The sequence below is a fragment of the Schistocerca americana genome, unplaced genomic scaffold (assembly GCF_021461395.2).
Source record: "Schistocerca americana isolate TAMUIC-IGC-003095 unplaced genomic scaffold, iqSchAmer2.1 HiC_scaffold_272, whole genome shotgun sequence".
Lineage (NCBI taxonomy): Eukaryota > Metazoa > Arthropoda > Insecta > Orthoptera > Acrididae > Schistocerca > Schistocerca americana.
The window spans coordinates 1-7,500 of NW_025725986.1; the positions used below are offsets into that span (position 1 = coordinate 1).

General features: G+C 54.2%; 1 non-coding gene and 1 pseudogene across 1 annotated transcript; both read right to left on the reverse strand.

Annotated features, from left to right (window-relative positions):
- Window positions 1-1,180: 1,180 nt before the first annotated feature.
- On the reverse strand, window positions 1,181-1,338 carry LOC124578106 (annotated as a pseudogene).
- A 351-nt stretch (window positions 1,339-1,689) lies between these two features.
- LOC124578109 lies at window positions 1,690-3,599 on the reverse strand. The gene has a single exon (XR_006972655.1). It is a non-coding gene; the product is annotated as a small subunit ribosomal RNA (ribosomal RNA).
- Window positions 3,600-7,500: the final 3,901 nt, after the last annotated feature.

A 7,500-nucleotide genomic window follows, 5' to 3' on the forward strand; every position in this document is an offset into this window, starting at 1 on the left:
ACGCCTTTAGGTTTCGTACAGCCCAATGACTCGCGCACATGTTAGACTCCTTGGTCCGTGTTTCAAGACGGGTCGTGAAATTGTCCAAAGCTGAAGCGCCGCTGACGGGAGCGATTATTCCGCCCGAGAGCATCCCGAGCCAACAGCGGCGCGGGTCCGGGGCCGGGCCAGGTAGGTCCGTCATCCGGGAAGAACCGCGCGCGCTTGCCGGGAGCCCGAGCGCCCAAAGGGGCGAATCGACTCCTCCAGATATACCGCCGGGCAGCCAGCCAGGACACCGGGGCTCTGCCCAACAGACGCGAACCGAGGCCCGCGGAAGGACAGGCTGCGCACCCGGGCCGTAGGCCGGCACCCAGCGGGTCGCGACGTCCTACTAGGGGAGAAGTGCGGCCCACCGCACACCGGAACGGCCCCACCCCGCGGCGAGTGGAAAGGCAACCGGACACGGCCCCGCCGCGGATTGCTCCGCGCGGGCGGCCGGCCCCATCTGCCGAGGGCGGAGGCCAGTGGCCGGATGGGCGTGAATCTCACCCGTTCGACCTTTCGGACTTCTCACGTTTACCCCAGAACGGTTTCACGTACTTTTGAACTCTCTCTTCAAAGTTCTTTTTCAACTTTCCCTCACGGTACTTGTTCGCTATCGGTCTCGTGGTCATATTTAGTCTCAGATGGAGTTTACCACCCACTTGGAGCTGCACTCTCAAGCAACCCGACTCGAAGGAGAGGTCCCGCCGACGCTCGCACCGGCCGCTACGGGCCTGGCACCCTCTACGGGCCGTGGCCTCATTCAAGTTGGACTGGGCTCGGCGCGAGGCGTCGGGGTAGTGGACCCTCCCAAACACCACATGCCACGACAGGCGGCAGCCTGCGGGGTTCGGTGCTGGACTCTTCCCTGTTCGCTCGCCGCTACTGGGGGAATCCTTGTTAGTTTCTTTTCCTCCGCTTAGTAATATGCTTAAATTCAGCGGGTAGTCTCGCCTGCTCTGAGGTCGTTGTACGAGGTGTCGCACGCCACACCGCCAGCCGGCTGTGCACGCTACCGAGTAAGTACCGGTATGCGAACCGCCAGGCGACGGGCGCGCATCGCACATTTCAGGAGGCGCGGCCGGCCCCACAGGCGGCCGCGACGCTCCCAGGTCTGCGAAGCGGGGCAAACGCCGCGCGCTTCAGTATACGTAGCCGACCCTCAGCCAGACGTGGCCCGGGAACGGAATCCATGGGACCGCAATGTGCGTTCGAAACGTCGATGTTCATGTGTCCTGCAGGTTCACATGTCGACGCGCAATTTGCTGCGTTCTTCATTCGACCCACGAGCCGAGTGATCCACCGTCCTGGGTGATCTTTTCTTAGTTTCCACTGTCTCTTTCAAGACAGTTGCATAGGCGGGACGTAGGCGTGTGGCGGCCCCTGTTCAAGCGTTCTGTGTCCAACGGCCTCACGGCCGATGGGCGTCGTACGGCTCCACACCGGAGCGGACAGGCAGTCGGGCGAAAGTCATTCAAAACCGGCGCCAGGCGCCAGGTGCCGCAGGCCAGCCGCTCCAGCGCTTCAGCGCTCGTACCACACAACATTGGCGTTAGTTTTGAGAAGCACGCGTGGTTCCGCACGCGGCGCACGGCTACTGCGAGCCGTACAGGTAGCGTGTTGCGCGACACGACACGCACACCGAAAGACATGCAGTCTAGTCGGTAATGATCCTTCCGCAGGTTCACCTACGGAAACCTTGTTACGACTTTTACTTCCTCTAAATGATCAAGTTTGGTCATCTTTCCGGTAGCATCGGCAACGACAGAGTCAATGCCGCGTACCAGTCCGAAGACCTCACTAAATCATTCAATCGGTAGTAGCGACGGGCGGTGTGTACAAAGGGCAGGGACGTAATCAACGCGAGCTTATGACTCGCGCTTACTGGGAATTCCTCGTTCATGGGGAACAATTGCAAGCCCCAATCCCTAGCACGAAGGAGGTTCAGCGGGTTACCCCGACCTTTCGGCCTAGGAAGACACGCTGATTCCTTCAGTGTAGCGCGCGTGCGGCCCAGAACATCTAAGGGCATCACAGACCTGTTATTGCTCAATCTCGTGCGGCTAGAAGCCGCCTGTCCCTCTAAGAAGAAAAGTAATCGCTGACAGCACGAAGGATGTCACGCGACTAGTTAGCAGGCTAGAGTCTCGTTCGTTATCGGAATTAACCAGACAAATCGCTCCACCAACTAAGAACGGCCATGCACCACCACCCACCGAATCAAGAAAGAGCTATCAATCTGTCAATCCTTCCGGTGTCCGGGCCTGGTGAGGTTTCCCGTGTTGAGTCAAATTAAGCCGCAGGCTCCACTCCTGGTGGTGCCCTTCCGTCAATTCCTTTAAGTTTCAGCTTTGCAACCATACTTCCCCCGGAACCCAAAAGCTTTGGTTTCCCGGAGGCTGCCCGCCGAGTCATCGGAGGAACTGCGGCGGATCGCTGGCTGGCATCGTTTATGGTTAGAACTAGGGCGGTATCTGATCGCCTTCGAACCTCTAACTTTCGTTCTTGATTAATGAAAACATACTTGGCAAATGCTTTCGCTTCTGTTCGTCTTGCGACGATCCAAGAATTTCACCTCTAACGTCGCAATACGAATGCCCCCGCCTGTCCCTATTAATCATTACCTCGGGTTCCGAAAACCAACAAAATAGAACCGAGGTCCTATTCCATTATTCCATGCACACAGTATTCAGGCGGGCTTGCCTGCTTTAAGCACTCTAATTTGTTCAAAGTAAACGTGCCGGCCCACCGAGACACTCACTCAAGAGCACCCTGGTAGGATTGCAACGGGGTCCGCCTCGGGACGCACGAGCACGCACGAGGCGCGTCGCACGCCTTCAGCTCGCCCCACCGGCAGGACGTCCCACGATACATGCCAGTTAAACACCGACGGGCGGTGAACCAACAGCGTGGGACACAAATCCAACTACGAGCTTTTTAACCGCAACAACTTTAATATACGCTATTGGAGCTGGAATTACCGCGGCTGCTGGCACCAGACTTGCCCTCCAATAGATACTCGTTAAAGGATTTAAAGTGTACTCATTCCGATTACGGGGCCTCGGATGAGTCCCGTATCGTTATTTTTCGTCACTACCTCCCCGTGCCGGGAGTGGGTAATTTGCGCGCCTGCTGCCTTCCTTGGATGTGGTAGCCGTTTCTCAGGCTCCCTCTCCGGAATCGAACCCTGATTCCCCGTTACCCGTTACAACCATGGTAGGCGCAGAACCTACCATCGACAGTTGATAAGGCAGACATTTGAAAGATGCGTCGCCGGTACGAGGACCGTGCGATCAGCCCAAAGTTATTCAGAGTCACCAAGGCAAACGGACCGGACGAGCCGACCGATTGGTTTTGATCTAATAAAAGCGTCCCTTCCATCTCTGGTCGGGACTCTGTTTGCATGTATTAGCTCTAGAATTACCACAGTTATCCAAGTAACGTGGGTACGATCTAAGGAACCATAACTGATTTAATGAGCCATTCGCGGTTTCACCTTAATGCGGCTTGTACTGAGACATGCATGGCTTAATCTTTGAGACAAGCATATGACTACTGGCAGGATCAACCAGGGAGCTGCGTCAACTAGAGCTGAGCAGCCGGCCGCCCGGGAGTGTGTCCCGGGGGCCCGCGCGAACACGCAAGCGTCCGCTCAATTATTCTGCAAACAGGAGGAGGCTGAGCTCCCCTGCACCATACACCTCGAAACCCTCTCAGGTCCCGGCGGCGCGCAGCGCCGTCCTAAGTACTTGGTCGGGTTCGAGAGAGGCGCAATCGCCCGGAGTTTGGCGAGTAGACGCTTTAGGTGCGACCACCCGTGCTCCCAACTGAGCTTGCCGCTGCCGACAGAGGCCCGGGAGCGTGCTGTCGTGGCATTGCCGGCGGGAGACAACACGCGCCACCTACGGTGACCGGCAGCTCCAACGCCAGCGCCACAGAAGGACAAAAGCCCCACTTGGGTGCCGAAGCGAACTCTCCCAGCACAGCGCACGCGCCAACACGTCCGCACAGCTGCGATACAAACCACCTGCGAGAACCGCAGAGGCGACCGAGCAGCAGACGGCGTCGCGGCGCCGAGCGCCGGGCGGCGGCGCATCCTCAGCGCACACAGTCCTCAATCGGACCAGCACACTGCAGATGTCCACCGCGCTTCGCACCGGGCCCGCGAGGACCTACTTTGGCCGCACGGCGCCGCGTGCAGGGTGCGCCGGCGCGCAGCTGCGCCGCCTGCCGCCTCCGTCGGCCGGCGCGCCTGCCACTGGCCGCCCCCACCAGCCGGCTGTAGCGCGTGCGCCCACGCACCGCACGGCCAACACGCCGGGAGGCCCCCCCTCACCGGCCGGGGACGGTCCCACCCAGCCACCGCCGCGTATCGCTTCACACCCACATGCCATTCACGTTCGTGGGCATGGTGGGTATCGCTGCAACAACCGGTTGGTAGCTCAACCGATCGTCGCCATCACTGATTCACCCCTAGCGAGAACAACCGCACCACAACGGTTTACCAGTTGTTCATTTGCGTAACGTCACCAGCAAACGTAGGCGTCCATCGCCATTTGCAAATTCAACGATTGTTGCATGCCTGTGTCAGGTGTCACGACACACTGTCTGCCCACATACACGCAACAACATGTCCACGCTTAGCGAACACGTGGAAGGTGGCCCCCGTACGTATGCGATGTCCATTGCGCGAACGACTGTCAACCGGCCTCTGTCGCATGTCGCAGATGTGGAACGCAGTGCACCGTGCTATCACGGTGTGTGAGAAGAGACGACTACGTCTGACAACACGCGCCACTACATCAACAGACGGCTCATGCTGATCGCCATCCAGGGCATACCACACTGCAATCCAGCTCTTATAGGGAGACGACACGTAGCTGAGTGCACAACATTTGGACCGCATGGTTCGCCGTTGTTGGCGCAGTCGTTGTACGGTCACATGTACCACGATGTATCATTCAGTACATGAGGACCAATGTGCAGTACAGTGTGTGATTTGGACGTACAACATCAGCGGACAGTTGACACAGGCCGTACCACAGCGTAGGCTAAGTGCTTCGCCATGCGAATGCCAATGAACAACTGCAAATGCCAATGAACAACTGCAAAGGGCATTGAGCATGTACGTCCTGCTGCCATCCACATTACAGTGTATAGCTGCAAGGTGTTTAACATGAAGCGATACACTGGGGACCGGGCAGTGCGAGTAGCAAACTATATTGCGGGGGTTGCAGTTAGGCAACACTACACTAATTTAACGCGTCGTATGACAATTACAGAGCAGGTTAAGGCCCAACGTGTGTTGGGTTAAGGCCCAACGTGTGTTGGGTTAAGGCCCAACGTGTGTTGGGTTAAGGCCCAACGTGTGTTGGGTTACGGCCCAACGTGTGTTGGGTTAAGGCCCAACGTGTGTTGGGTTAAGGCCCAACGTGTGTTGGGTTACGTTAAGGGGCAATGTGGGTTACGTTAAGGGGCAATGTGGGTTACGTTAAGGGGCAATGTGGGTTACGTTACGGCGCAATATAGGTTACGTTACGGCGCAATATAGGTTACGTTAAGGGGCAATGTGGGTTACGTTACGGCGCAATATAGGTTACGTTACGGCGCAATATAGGTTACGTTAAGGCGCAATATCGGTTACGTTAAGGCGCAATACAGGTTACGTTAAGGCGCAATACAGGTTACGTTAAGGCGCAATACAGGTTACGTTAAGGCGCAATACAGGTTACGTTAAGGCGCAATACAGGTTACGTTAAGGCGCAATACAGGTTACGTTAAGGCGCAATACAGGTTACGTTAAGGCGCAATACAGGTTACGTTAAGGCGCAATGCAGGTTACGTTAAGGCGCAATGCAGGTTACGTTAAGGCGCAATACAGGTTACGTTAAGGCGCAATGCAGGTTACGTTAAGGCGCAATGCAGGTTACGTTAAGGCGCAATACAGGTTACGTTAAGGCGCAATACAGGTTACGTTAAGGCGCAATACAGGTTACGTTAAGGCGCAATACAGGTTACGTTAAGGCGCAATACAGGTTACGTTAAGGCGCAATACAGGTTACGTTAAGGCGCAATACAGGTTACGTTAAGGCGCAATACAGGTTACGTTAAGGCGCAATACAGGTTACGTTAAGGCGCAATACAGGTTACGTTAAGGCGCAATACAGGTTACGTTAAGGCGCAATACAGGTTACGTTAAGGCGCAATACAGGTTACGTTAAGGCGCAATACAGGTTACGTTAAGGCGCAATACAGGTTACGTTAAGGCGCAATACAGGTTACGTTAAGGCGCAATACAGGTTACGTTAAGGCGCAATACAGGTTACGTTAAGGCGCAATACAGGTTACGTTAAGGCGCAATACAGGTTACGTTAAGGCGCAATACAGGTTACGTTAAGGCGCAATACAGGTTACGTTAAGGCGCAATACAGGTTACGTTAAGGCGCAATACAGGTTACGTTAAGGCGCAATACAGGTTAGGTTAAGGCGCAATACAGGTTAGGTTAAGGTACGACATAGGTTAGGTTAAGGTACGACATAGGTTAGGTTAAGGTACGACATAGGTTAGGTTAAGGTACGACATAGGTTAGGTTAAGGTACGACATAGGTTAGGTTAAGGTACGACATAGGTTAGGTTAAGGTACGACATAGGTTAGGTTAAGGTACGACATAGGTTAGGTTAAGGTACGACATAGGTTAGGTTAAGGTACGACATAGGTTAGGTTAAGGTACGACATAGGTTAGGTTAAGGTACGACATAGGTTAGGTTAAGGTACGACATAGGTTAGGTTAAGGTACGACATAGGTTAGGTTAAGGTACGACATAGGTTAGGTTAAGGTACGACATAGGTTAGGTTAAGGTACGACATAGGTTAGGTTAAGGTACGACATAGGTTAGGTTAAGGTACGACATAGGTTAGGTTAAGGTACGACATAGGTTAGGTTAAGGTACGACATAGGTTAGGTTAAGGTACGACATAGGTTAGGTTAAGGTACGACATAGGTTAGGTTAAGGTACGACATAGGTTAGGTTAAGGTACGACATAGGTTAGGTTAAGGTACGACATAGGTTAGGTTAAGGTACGACATAGGTTAGGTTAAGGTACGACATAGGTTAGGTTAAGGTACGACATAGGTTAGGTTAAGGTACGACATAGGTTAGGTTAAGGTACGACATAGGTTAGGTTAAGGTACGACATAGGTTAGGTTAAGGTACGACATAGGTTAGGTTAAGGTACGACATAGGTTAGGTTAAGGTACGACATAGGTTAGGTTAAGGTACGACATAGGTTAGGTTAAGGTACGACATAGGTTAGGTTAAGGTACGACATAGGTTAGGTTAAGGTACGACATAGGGTAGGTTAAGGTACGACATAGGTTAGGTTAAGGTACGACATAGGTTAGGTTACGGTACGACATAGGTTAGGTTACGGTACGACATAGGTTAGGTTACGGTACGACATAGGTTAGGTTACG